Source organism: Mustela lutreola, chromosome X, assembly GCF_030435805.1.
Source record: "Mustela lutreola isolate mMusLut2 chromosome X, mMusLut2.pri, whole genome shotgun sequence".
Taxonomy (NCBI): Eukaryota; Metazoa; Chordata; class Mammalia; order Carnivora; family Mustelidae; genus Mustela; species Mustela lutreola.
Window position 1 is genome coordinate 35,517,712 of NC_081308.1, and position 13,130 is coordinate 35,530,841.

Genomic DNA, 13,130 nt, shown 5'->3' on the forward strand with positions numbered 1-13,130 from the left:
GCAGAGAGGCAGGCAGAGAGAGAGAGGGAAGCAGGCTCCCTACTTAGCAGAGAGCCCGATGTGGGGCTCGATCCCATGACCCTGGGATCATGACCTGAGCTGAAGGCAGAGGCTTTAACCCACTGAGCCACTCAGGCGCCCCAAAAAGCCGTATTTTAAATTGTCTCCTTAAGTGTGAAAATTTTAAAATGAACTAGCTCTCAAAGTAGGGAAACTGTGAGCACCACCAGTTTCTTCTTAGCTTAGGCTTCATTTTATAGGACTATCTTCCAGCCATGGATTCGTTAGAGGAACCGTTTCGAGCCCCTTGCTCATTTGGTGATGATTAGTTTGGTTAGAGCACCGTAATGTAATCTGTAAATTCACTCACCATGGCATTCATCATAGGCCATTTGCTGAAGGTGAAAAACCATCTGAGGCAGATGGTGTCCAAGGTATGGGACTGCCACTCTTCCCTTAGCCTTCCTCACCTGTCACACTGGATGCTGAGTGGTGATGTACAGCCCCAACAAGGCCAGTCTGCATGTCGTATACTGGTCACTGTAATCGTCAGCTCTTGCCGCCATAATGCTGCGGAACAAACGCTCCGAAATTCAGTGGCTTATGATACCCAGTGTTTATTTTTCTTGTTCACAGTCCTGCAGAGCTGTGGGGTTCTGACTGATCTTGGCTAGGCTTGGCTATGTCAGCAGGATGGCTGGGAGTGGTTCCAAGTCATGGGTTTTTTTTTGGGTTTTGTGTGTTTGTTTGGGGTGGTTGACATCTTTATTGTTTTGGAGGTGGGGGGCAGGTGCTCAGGAGCTCTTTGTGGGGCGGGTCACTTCCTCTTCACCATCAGGAGCTTCTGGCTGCACAGAATGGTGCTGGCTTTGTGAATGGCGGTCATGTGCAGATCTGGGCGGTACTCGTTCTTGCGGATCACGGGCCTGGTGCTGCTCAGGGTTCCTGGGCCTTCTGGTTCCTGGTGACTCACAAGCAGGTAGTGGTGGGTTTTCACTGGCGGGATCTCTGCTTCATGACCACCACCACATCTCTGTTCCGGGGACTGGGCTCCACACCCAGAGTCTAGCGGTGAATCAGCCCATGTAGTGGAAGGACTTGTTTGCCTTCAGGTTATTGGGGTCAGTGCTGTACACCTGCTTGTTCCTCTCCACCAGGAAGCTGGAGCACTTCTGCCCCACCATCCATTGCCGGTGGGAGGACATGGCAGCAGCTCCTCTCCCCATCGCAGTTTGAGATGGAAAGTGCTCCAGGTCACAGAATCTGTGCAAGTCTGGAGCCCTGGCTGATGCGAATACAGCCACCTGGGACCTGTTCTCCTAGTGATGGCAGAAGCTCAAGAGGGCAAACCATACCACGCAACACGTTTAAAGTGGCCTCTCACGTGCCACTTCTGGCAATAATCTTGCTCAAGCCCAACTGCCCGTGGGTGGCCAGAGTATATCCCACCCACAGTGCAAAGCACTGCAAAGTCACCAGGAAGCGGTGTCGTTTCTGTTCCAGGTGAGCCATGAATTAGGATCAATAAGCCAAACCACTGGGGGCTCTGGCTCTGTGCTCAGTGGGGAGGTTTCTTCTCTCCCTCTCTCTCTGTCCCTTCCCCAGCTCTCTCTCTCACTCTTAAATAAATACATAAACCTTAAAAAAAATAAGCCAAACTACCATAATGTTGTAAGGAAAATTCTCAAGTTCTGATGTTTTCTTCCTACGTAAATTAATTGGCCCGGGCTGTCATAACAAAGAACCACCCGCTGAGGGGCTTAAACAACAGGAATGCGCTGTCTCATGGTTCTGGAGGCCAGAAGTCCAAGATCAAGGTGCTGGCAGGGTTGGTTCCTTCTGAGGGCCGTGAGGGAGGCAGCTGTTCCAGGCCTCTGTCCTTGGCTTATCTTTTTCCTGTGTCTCTTCCCATTGTCTTCCCTCTGTGTATGTCTGTGTCCAAATTTCCCCTTTCTATAAGGACGCTAGTCATATTTTTTAGGCCCACCCTAGTGACCTCATTTTAACTCCATTGCCTCTATAAATATCCTATCTCCAAAAAAGGTGATATTCAGAGGTACTAGGGCCAAGGACTTCAACACATGAATTTTGGTGGGACACAATTCAACCCATTACCCCTACTCCTCAAAGGATTATCTTGTTTTAGGGTATGTGTCATTCCACTTTGGAGACTTCCTGGCATAGAGACCAGCAGAAAAAGTCTTCTTGCACCTGGCCTTGAACTGATGCCTCTTGCCCCGTGGTGAGCAGAAGACAGAGGCTTCAGAGTTTAAGACCCCACTCCCTAGCCCCATGATGATCAGAAGAAACTCTGACTTCTTCAGCCATGCCATATCCAAGCCACCACATCTCAGTCTGCTGGGGGTAAAAAACAAAACAAAACAAAACAAAACAAAACAAAATCTATGCCGTTGGCCATAAGGTGTCATGGATGCAAAACCTTGGTATCAGTCTTAGCATCTATGAAACGAGCACCTCAACTTCCCTTAATAGGGTGCTGTGATGTTTAATGTTTGCCAGAAGAGCCCCAGAGGAAAGGGCAGAATCAATCCTTTTGATGACTCTACGGAATAACCCTGCCTCTTATTCAGGCTCCGGAAGGAGTCTGGGACAAATGACTGAACTCACCCAAATTTGTGATCCAGCGAACAGGGCAGAATGGGCCACCATGTACGCTCGCGGTAAATAACCTCAACATTTGATAGGAGCGCTCGAGGAGGCAATTCTCTTAGCAGCTTCCCTGTAATGCTGGTCTGATTCATTCCCAAGCGATGTGGCCCGAATGTGCTCCGGCAACCGCAGGAACAAGCGTCCTTTCTGCCATGTCAGCATTTTCCGTTCTAGCGTAAATTACGCACACTCGAGTCATTTCATTAAGATATTACGTCCCTGGGGCGCCTGGGTGGCTCAGTGGGTTAAAGCCTCTGCCTTCGACTCAGGTCATGATCCCAGGGTCCTGGGATCGAGCCCCGCCCGCATGGGGCTCTCTGCTCGGCAGGGAGCCTGCTTCCTCCTCTCTCTCCGCCTGCCTCTCTGCCTTCTTGTGATCTCTGCCTGTCAAATAAAATCTTTAAAAAAAAATTATAAAATTTAAAAAAAAAAAAGATATTACGTCTCTGATGTGACATGTTGGGTTTCCAGAGCCGGACAGAAAAGCATCTGGTGGCTCAGGACAGCCAACCCCGCCCCCCGCCCCATCTAACGATACTCCTGTGACACCTGGCCATTAGGAGGAGGAGGAAGAGGGACAAGCAGCCACACTAGACATGCCACCACAGACTACCACGGGGCTCTAACAATGATCAGCAGCTTCCTTCCTTTCTTCCTCCCTAGCCCCATGCCTGGTGTTGGAACATTCCAGACATCTGGAATTATGACTGGCTAAATGCAGTCGAACACAGATTTCTTTTTGTGGAAATATTCTGATCTAAGACCCAGGAGGGCAGGGATATTGGGTAATTGCCATCCTTGCAATAAACATATTATGGAAGTTTATAAACTCGGCCTATCTCTTGGCTGCTTTAGGCTTCTGGTGTGTCTGGAATGGCTTTGATTTTGAAATCACTTAGACGATAGGCAGACTTTTCCTCCCCGTGCATTTGCAGAGCAATCTGATAAACACATCTGTGGCAAGTCCTGTTTGGGCTAGTTGGGGGCCGACCAGAGGATAGAGCACTTTTCATGAAATAAATACATACATAACACAGTGTGTATGTGACCCAAGTGGAATTGGGAAGACTGGAAACTATCACAAGATATTCTGTGCACACGATATCTAATCTCCCTTCTAGACAGAAGAAATTCAAATGAGCCTCTGCCATTAAAACTTTGATTATCAGAAACTTCATTTTAATCAGAGCTTGCCATAAACTCTGTGCTCAAGCCGACTTGTGTGTTTAACATTCTCGATATTATATGCTGTTCCAATTATCCAAATTTTTCTTAAATTCAATTTCCCAGGGCCTTGTGGTGTTCAGCTAATCAAGCTTTAACTTTTTTAAAAAAGTGTTTATCCCTAGTCTCTGTATACACGCTGTGGAGAGATACACACAGGCAGCAGCTCAAGGACGATGTCAGGGTGCCGCGATGCGACACTTTGCTGATCAGGAGGCCACTCCGGCTCCGTCTGGAATCTAAATGCCCCCCAGTTTTATTCCCGATAACTCGCGTGCCCCCCGTGCGAACACTGCCAGGTGACCTCCCAGGCTGCCCCCTCCCCCGAGTCCCGGCGCTGCCCACGGAAGGCAGCGACGTGCTCTGTGGCTAGATCCGTCGCCGGCTGCTTGTTTCTCTCTGCCCCCTTCTTCGTTGCTCACAGAGATTAGCCTTCAGGAATGCGGTTAGCACACACTGCCCTCATAACTCAACCCAGTATATCACAGCACACAATCACAGGAAATACCACATGTCATTACGACGTGCGCGCTCACGCGTCGCTCCCCCCCACGCCCCACGTAGAAGCAGGCGCATGCACGTCAGGCACGTTACAGTGGGCCCGCGGGTCCGCACCCCCGGCTTGGTGTGGCTGCCCTGCGCGCACCTGGGCACCAGCAGTTAAGGGAAAGGGTTCACTTTTTTTTTTTTTTTTTTTTTCTTTTTAATGGCCCTGGCTACTTTGCTTCCCATTCTTAGGCTCAGCCCACAAGGGTCAAGAACTGTAAAGAAAGTCACTCTTGGCCCCCTTCCAGGTACCGGAAGGATTGGGGCTAGAGATTGTCTTATTGCAGTCGAGGGAGGAGAGGCCGGCTCTTGCCGCTGTCAGATCCGGCCTGGTTGTCCCCTGCAGACCCGGGGGAGCCGAGCCAAATGTTCCCTCGGTGTTTTCTGCGCATGCCTACAGAGTCCCTTTGCCCTTTGAACCTCGCTCTTTTCTGCCGCTGGAATGTTCTTTCCCCCTTTCTCTGCCTATTGAAATCTTCCCTTTTCCTCAATGCCTTGCACAAGCCCCACCTCCCCTGAAGAGGCCAGCTGGAAATGATCTCTCTCTCATTTCAACTTCTTAAAGGCTTTATTTTCTATAGCACTCATTGGACCCAAAGTAAACACTGCCATTGGGTGTTTGGGGTTTTTTTGTGCATGTGAGAGCGGGGACTTTGTTTTGTATTTCTCTGCCTCCCTATGGAGCCTGACTACGATGGCTCCCACATAATAGACACTCAACAAATGTTTGTGGATGAGAACAATGATGCTAACGGCTCCCATGAATTGAGTGCCTACTGTGTGCCAGGCACTTTATCTAGATGATTCTATTTGGCCTGTTTGGTTTGGATGAAATACATTTTCTATATGCAGTACTTTAATATCTTCTTTTTGTAAAAACTTAAAATTTGGGGCAAATGGGTGGCTTAGTTAGAGTTGAGTGCCCAACTCTTGATTTTGACTCAGGTGGTGATCTCAGGGTTTTGAGATAGAGCCAGGGGTTGGCCTCCATGCTGGGGCATGGAGCCTGCTTGAGACGTTCCCCCTCTCTCCCTCTCCCTCCCTCTTGTGGTCTCTCTCAATAAAAAAAAAAATTAAAATTTAATACATAGAGTAAAAAGTGAACACTTCTTCCAGTCCATTCTCTCCCCTCTTTACACCACCCCCTTATTTTCCTCCCTAGAGATAAGCACCCTCAATAATTTGGCCTACCTGACCTTTGTCATATATATAGAAATAAAATCTAATATGCACTATATATGTAAGATGCACATACAGTTTAAAAAATATATATGTATAACTATACTATATGTGCAGTAACTCAGTTTAAATTTCACTAAATCTTAAGAGGAACATTATTATTATTTTTATTTTAGATTTGAGAACAACTGAGGCTAAGAGAGGTTAGTTAACCTTTCCAAGATCACCCAGGTAGAAAGTGCAAGAGCTAGGACTTGAACCTGACCCTGCTCTTTCATCTGGACGATTGTGGGGTTTCAGAGTTGACTCTGGACTGCCAGTGTCAGAATACCTGGGGAGCTTGCTCAATGTATAGATTGTCACCCGCCTCTCAGTCCTGGGTCCTGATTCAGGATGAGGTCCAGGTTCTATTGTGCAACAATCAACCATGGCTGCTTCTGATGTATGCCGAGGTTTATAAACATGGTCAGCTGATAGCATCCAGGTTGGTCTCCTGCTGTCTAGCTCCTGACTACCCCAGCTAGAGGGACAACCAGGGAAAGCAGAGTGGTGGTGTAGCCCTCATGAGTCAGACACTTGGGTTCAAATCCTGCCTCTACTACCTCCAACTGTTCACTTGGGCAAATAAGCCTCTCTTGGCCACAGTCTCCTCATCTGTAAAATGGGATGGTAAGAATAATGCCTCACTCATAAGGTTGTTGCAAGGCTTAGATGAGACTAACAGACTGAAAGTGCCTAGAACAGCCACCTGGGGGCACCTGGGTGGCTCAGTTGGTTAAGCATCTGCCTTCGGCTCAGGTCATAATCCCTGGGTCCTGGGATCAAACACAACCTTGAACCCTGCATTGAGCCCTGCATTGGGCTCTGTGCTGAGCCAGGAGACTGCTTCACCCTCTCCCGCTGCCCCTCCCCTCTGCTCACGTGTTCTCTCTCTCTCTCTCTCTCTCATGAACAAATAAAATATTTGAAAAAAAACTATTTAAAAAATTCTTAGCTTGGGTCTTTCCTGAAGGCACCTGCCCAAATCTCCTGCTTGGGTCTGCTTCTAGCTGGGTGATGGCCATTCCCTATCCATCAGTTCCAGTAACTGGCAACTGCAGAAAGCTCCAGAGGCTTTTCCTGGTGGCTGCCTCACTTCTCTCCCTGTTGTATTAGCAGCCACCGTTGGTGGATGCCACGGTATCCAGCCAGATTCCCTGAGCTGCCCACGGTGCTCATCTCCAGAGGAGCGGCTTACCGTTTCAATGTTGTCTCAGGAACCGGTGTCTGCCTGCTCCTGTAGCCTTGCCCAGAGCTGAGGACTTGGGGCTTACGTGCCCCCGAACCCCCAGTGAGGGTGGCCTGCAGTCAGTGACTAACGGATACAGGGACTCTAAAGGTCCGGCCCCCTGTGTCATGTATGGGGAGGAATGACTGTGATCTCCACCCCCTTCAGCCAGGGAATCGGGCTGAGTCTAAATCTCCATCTTCACTTTGCTTCTTCCCCTGCCCTCCACTGCTTATGTCCTGTCTTTACCTTTTTCTCCTGAGAGCCCTCCCTCAATAATTCACTTGCGCAAGAATCTGTGCCCAGGACTCTGCTTCCGGGGAACCCGACCGGAGACACTGCCAGTCACTGCGGCCTGTGGTAATAACCCTCACGAGGCTCAGAGACCATTACCAAGCCATTGCGTGTCCTCTCTGTCCGCCACTTAAGTAATTAGCTCCCTCCCAGGGCCTGTTTTCTAGCATCTTATCAGAAGCTGGCATGGGAGTGAAAGAATGATAAATGAGAGAGGGAGCCGAGGGGGCCGTGGGAAGCCGAGAATCGCAGTCACCTGGGAGCCGGGACTGTGGGAAGGTCCTCCTCCGAACCGAGCATCAGGACCACCAGCTGGGGACACTGATTCGCCTCTCCTTCCTGCATATTTGCACCCTGAAGTCAGGCAACCAAATGCCTACAAAATAATGTTAGTGCCTCTTGCTAGTGATGCAGTGAGCTCAACAGAGCAAAAGCTGGACACTTGGACATACAGAAGAGTTTGCAACCTGCGTGTGCGTTGCATCATGGGTTTGGAGGGGCAGAAAGGCAGTGGAAATTCACACGGGCCGCTGATGTTGGCCTGCCCTGGTCTGTTATAGAAACAGCCACCAGGAACCGTTGTCCCGCTCACCGCCTGTTGTCTGCACACTTTCTTGACAAATATCTATTGACATCAGAGCCTTCATGTTTCTTTCTGCAGTGCACTTCCCTGAATACTGTTGGTCTTTCTTTCTTTTTTAAGATTGTATTTATTTATTTGCCAGAAAGAGACACAGCGAGAAAGGGAACACAAGCAGGGTGAGTGGGAGAGGGAGAAGCAGGCTTCCCGCCTAGCAGGGAGCCCAATGCGGGGCTCGATCCCCAGACCCCAGGATCATGACTTGAGCTGAAGGCAGACGCTTAACGACTGAGCCACCCAGGTGTCCCCTGAATATGGTTTTTCCTGAAACCATTAAGTGGGCAAGTAATACTGCTGTCAAGTTGGACTTTTCTTTTCTTTTTTTTTTTTTCTTTTTTCTTTTTTAAGTAGGCTCCATGCCCAGGGCAGGGCTTGAACTCTCAGCCCCCAGATCAAGAGTTGCATGCTCTACCGACTGAGCCAGCCAGGCACTCTGGACATTTGGTTTTTAACTCCCTTTCTTAGTTCTGTGAATGAAATCACATGTGGCCTCTACCTTCCCTTTAGAGGTCAGGGCAGGAGGAGGCCTTGAAAGGGGATTTCAGATATAATTAAGGATGCTTTGGTTTTCTGTAAAAATTACTTGAAATTTCAATACAAAATATACACTAATTAGAGCAACATGTAACGAAACACAACTTTCTGTGTACATCTTAGCTCACAAATACATGCTTATTCCTCTTACAATTTTTCTTCTTGGGCTTTGAGGAGAAACTTTAATTTATTCCCAACTATATTTCTTGGCATTTTGAAAAATGACAGGTCTGTACCCAAAGCAATCTACAGATTCACCATAAGCCTTATCAAAGTTTTAGTGGCATTTTTTACAGAAATAGAACAATCCATCTTAAAATTTGTATGGAATCATTAATGACCGTGAAGAGCCAAAGCAATCTGACAAAGAAGGACAAAGCTGGAGGCATTATGGACCCTGATTTCAAACTATACTTCAAAGCCACAGTAATCAAAACAATATGGTACTGGCATAAAAACAGACACACAGATCAATGGAACAGAATGGAGAGCCCAGAAATAAACCCATGCACATAAGGTTAATTAGTTTATGACAAAGGAGGCAAGCATATACAATGGGGAAAGCACAGTCTCGTTAATAAATAGCATTGGGGAAACTGGACAGCCACATTCAAAAGAATGAGACCGGACCACTATGTTATACCATCCACAAAACTCAACTCAAAAAATGGACTAAGGAATTGAATATGAGATTGGAAACAGTAAAATTCCTGAAAGAAAACACAGGTGGTAAGCTCCTTGACCTCACTCTCCGTGATATTTTTTGGATCTGAGTCCAATGACAAGGGCAATGCAGTGGGATTATGTCAAACTAAAAATCTTCCGCATACCCAAGGAAACCAGCAAAGAAATAAAAAGGCAAACCTATGGAATGGAAGAAAATATTTACAAGTCATATATCCAATAAGGTATTAATATCCAAAATAGACAAAGAAGTCACATGACTCCAGAGCAAAAACCAAACAGTCCAATCAAACAACGGGCAGAGGACCTAAATAGATTATTTTTCCAAATTTCCATTTTACAAATGGCCAACACACATATGAAAAAGTGCTCAACATCACTCATCAGTGGGAAATGCAAGTCAAAACCACAAATGAGATATCATTTCACACCTGTCAGAATGTCAAGTGTCAAAAAGACAAGAAATAACAAGTATTGGCAAGGGCGTGCAGAAAAGGCATGCACTCTTGGTGGGAATGTAAATGGCGCAGCCACTGTGGAAAACAGTATGGAGGTTCTTCAAAATATCAAGACTAGAACAATCCAGTGATTCCACTTCTAGGTATTTATCCAAAGAAAACAAAAACACTAATTCGAAAAGATAGACTCATGCTTATGTTCATTATTTACAATACCCACAATATGGGCACAACCAATTCATTAGTAGATGAATGGATAAAAAAGATAAAGTATGTATATATACACTGAAATACAGCTCAGTCATAAAAAAGAAGGAGATCTCGTCATTTGTGACAACATGGACCCAGAGGGTAGGATGCCAAGTGAAATAAGTCAGACAGAGAAAGACAAATACCATATGATTTCACTTATATGTGGAATCTAAAAAACAAAACAAACGAGCAAACAAAACTCACAGATGCAGAGAACAGATTGGTGGTTGCCGGAGGGGAGGAGAGGTTGGGGGTGGGTGAAATGGGAGAAGGGGGTCAAGAGGTACAAACTTCCAGCCATAAAATAAATAAGTCATGGGGCTGTCACATGCTGCATGGTGACAATGGTCAACAACATCGGATTGATTATTATGTAACTTCAGATGGTGGCAGGGGGGTAGCTAGACTTATTGCGGTGAGCATTTCACTGCGTATATGAAGATCGAATCCTTATGTTGCACACCTGAAACTAATATAATGTTATATGTCAATTATACCTCAATTAAAAAAAAATGTCAGGCCTGGATAAACCTTTCCAGCTTCCCTTCACCGAGGGAAAACATCGATGTGGTTTATGAGAAAATTGGACAGACTGGTTCAATATTGGTACGTTATTATTAACCAAGCTCCGTAGCTTTCATTAGGGTTCACGCTTTTTGTTTTACGATGGGTTTTGATACAAGCATAATGTCATACATCCACCATTATTGTGTCACACAGAGTAGTTTCACTGTCCTAAACATCCTCTGTGCTCCATCTATTTGTCCCTCCCTCCCTCTCTGGGGCCCCCTGAATCCCTGGCAACCACTGATCTTTTTCTTGTCTCCATAGTTTTATCTTTTCCAGAACGGTCATGTGGTTGGACTCACAGTTTGTAGCCTTTTCAGTTTGGCTTCTTTTACTTAGTAACATGCATTTAAGGTTCCTCCATGTCTTTTCATGGCTTGACAGCTCATTTCTTTTTAGTGTGGAATGGTACTCCATTGTCTGGATAAGCCTACCCCTTACCATACCCTAGACATTGACACGAGTGCTAAAGAGATCCAAAAGGGGCAAAGAATCGGTGTCTACCTTCGAGGAACTTCTGGTCTAGTTGGGGAGAGAAGACACACACACAGCCGTACAAAGTCAGCTAATAATGAAGCAGGGAGTTGGACGGGCCGAAACAACACGCATGGAATGAGTATCTGTGGCTGCAGTTATGGCGCCTACTATGGCGCAGGAAGAGTTTGCGAAGCTTCCACCGAGGAGGTGCAGTGAGACAGGTGTAGGGTGAGACAGAGAGGATGGAGAGGGGGTTCAGGAACACTCTATGTGTCTCAGCCTTTGACCTTGTGTCCCCTCTCATAGTCTGTGCACAGAAAAGAAAGAAAAGGGGAATGATATACCCACTGCATGTCCGTTTCGCTGGTGGGAGACTGTCCCCGCATGGGGAGTTTGGCAATTAGCTCACAGGTGGATGAGCTGTCAAAGCCTCTCAAATCTTTAGCTGAACTCTGTGTGTGTGTGTGTTTGTGTGTGTGTGTGTATGTATGTAGTATAGAGTTTATTTTAGAAGAGATCATTTTCTTAATACTTTTTTGGTGGCAAGGTAAGTTGTAGGATACTAGGACATTTTTATTCCAGCCTTCATATCTTTCCTGCATTAAAAAAACACCAAACGTTTCCTGAATTTGTACGTCGTCATTGTGCATGGTCGATGCTGATCATCTCCATATTGGCCTGATTTTACTACACACGCTGTTGAAGTGAGCACGATATCACTTTTTAATATGGTAAAATATAACATAAAGTTGACCATCACAAGCATTCTTTAAAACTATTTATTTATTTTGGGGGGAGGGGTAGAGGGAAAGGGATTGAGAATCTCAAGCAGGTTTCCCACTGAGCTTGGAGCCCAAAGCCGGGGCTCGATCTCATAACCCTGAGATCATGACCTGAGCCAAAATCAAGACTGAGCCACCAGGTCCCCCATCTTAAGTGTTTTTAAGTGCACAGGAAGGTGTCATAAAGTCATGACCACCCTCCATTTCTAGAACTTTCTCATCTTCCCAAACAGGAGCTCTGTACCCCTTAAATACTAACTTCCTATTCTCCCCAGTGTCCCGGCCCCTGGCAACTGCCATCCCACTTTCTGTCTCTGTGACTGCAACTGCTCTAGGGACCTCATCTAAGTGGAGTCATGCAGGATTTGTCCTTTCCTGACTGGCTCGCTGGTCTCCAGAGTGGCTACCTATTTCCTGTTCCCACCAGCGGGGGTGCAAGGGTTCTGATTTCTCCCCATCCTAGTCAACGCTTTGTATTTTCCATTGGTTTAGTTTGTTTTGTTTTGTTTATTTTTTTTTTTTAAGATTTTATTTATTTATTTGACAGAGAGAGAGATCACAAGTAGGCAGTGAGGCAGGCAGAGAGAGAGCGGGAAGCAGGCTCCTGGCTGAGCAGAGAGCACAATGTGGGGCTCGATCCCAGGACCCTGAGATCATGACCTGAGCCGAAGGCAGAGGCTAAACCCACTAAGCCACCCAGGCGCCCCTGTTTATTTGTTTTTAATAATGGTCATCCTCATGGATGTGAAGTGGTCTCTCGTTGTGGTTCATGGGATATTCCCTGGGGGTGGACTCAGCTTGGGCATCAGAAGTCCTGTTATATAAAATATTTATAAAATGTTGAAATCCCTTCCATGTGCCTCGTCCTCCTTCCTCAAGGATGATTAGTACTATCACTTCATAGGTAAAAAGTTCTTTTAAATATTTAATTGCCCACAGACAAGCCCACAGAATTGTGTTTTACCTTTTGCGAATTCATTTTCTTTATTTTACTTTAATGGCTTTTTAAGTTTATTTATTTCTTTAGGCATCTCTATACCGACCGTGGGGCTTGAACCCTGAGATCAAGCGTTGCATGTTCCTCTGACTGAGCCAGCCAGGGGCCCCTATTTTGTAAACATCAGGCAAGTTCAAATTCGGGGGACATAAAGGCTGGGGGCTTGGTGCGGGGAGGAGCGGAACGCAGAACTGAGAGCCATCTTTCATATCTTCTTTCTCCCACCTCTGTTAGCAGGATTTGTGTTTCTGTTTTTGCAACACATTCCAGTGCCTGTTGTCAAGGACCCATGAAGACTTTCCAGGAAAGCCAAGGCCAAGGCTGGGCTAATTTGGCTGGTAAATAAGCAACGAGCCACTTTTAGATTTTAGACACTTTCTTACTTACAAAAACAGTGAAAGGAAGATCAGATGAAAGTGCTGGCTCCTTGGGGGAGGGGTCATCCCACGCCACAAAGGGTGCCACTGAGATAAATGGGCCTGGACGGTCTAATTCCAGGCCGGCAGCACACAACGAGGAGGTTTTGTAGTGTGTGGCCCTGTCCTGTGGCAGAAGGTAT

General features: G+C 46.6%; 1 non-coding gene and 1 pseudogene across 1 annotated transcript; both read right to left on the minus strand.

Moving 5' to 3' along the window:
* Positions 1 to 794: 794 nt before the first annotated feature.
* LOC131822027 (large ribosomal subunit protein eL28-like) lies at positions 795 to 1,205 on the minus strand (annotated as a pseudogene).
* A 10,192-nt stretch (positions 1,206 to 11,397) lies between these two features.
* On the minus strand, positions 11,398 to 11,504 carry LOC131822387 (U6 spliceosomal RNA). The gene has a single exon (XR_009350248.1). It is a non-coding gene; the product is annotated as a U6 spliceosomal RNA (small nuclear RNA).
* Positions 11,505 to 13,130: the final 1,626 nt, after the last annotated feature.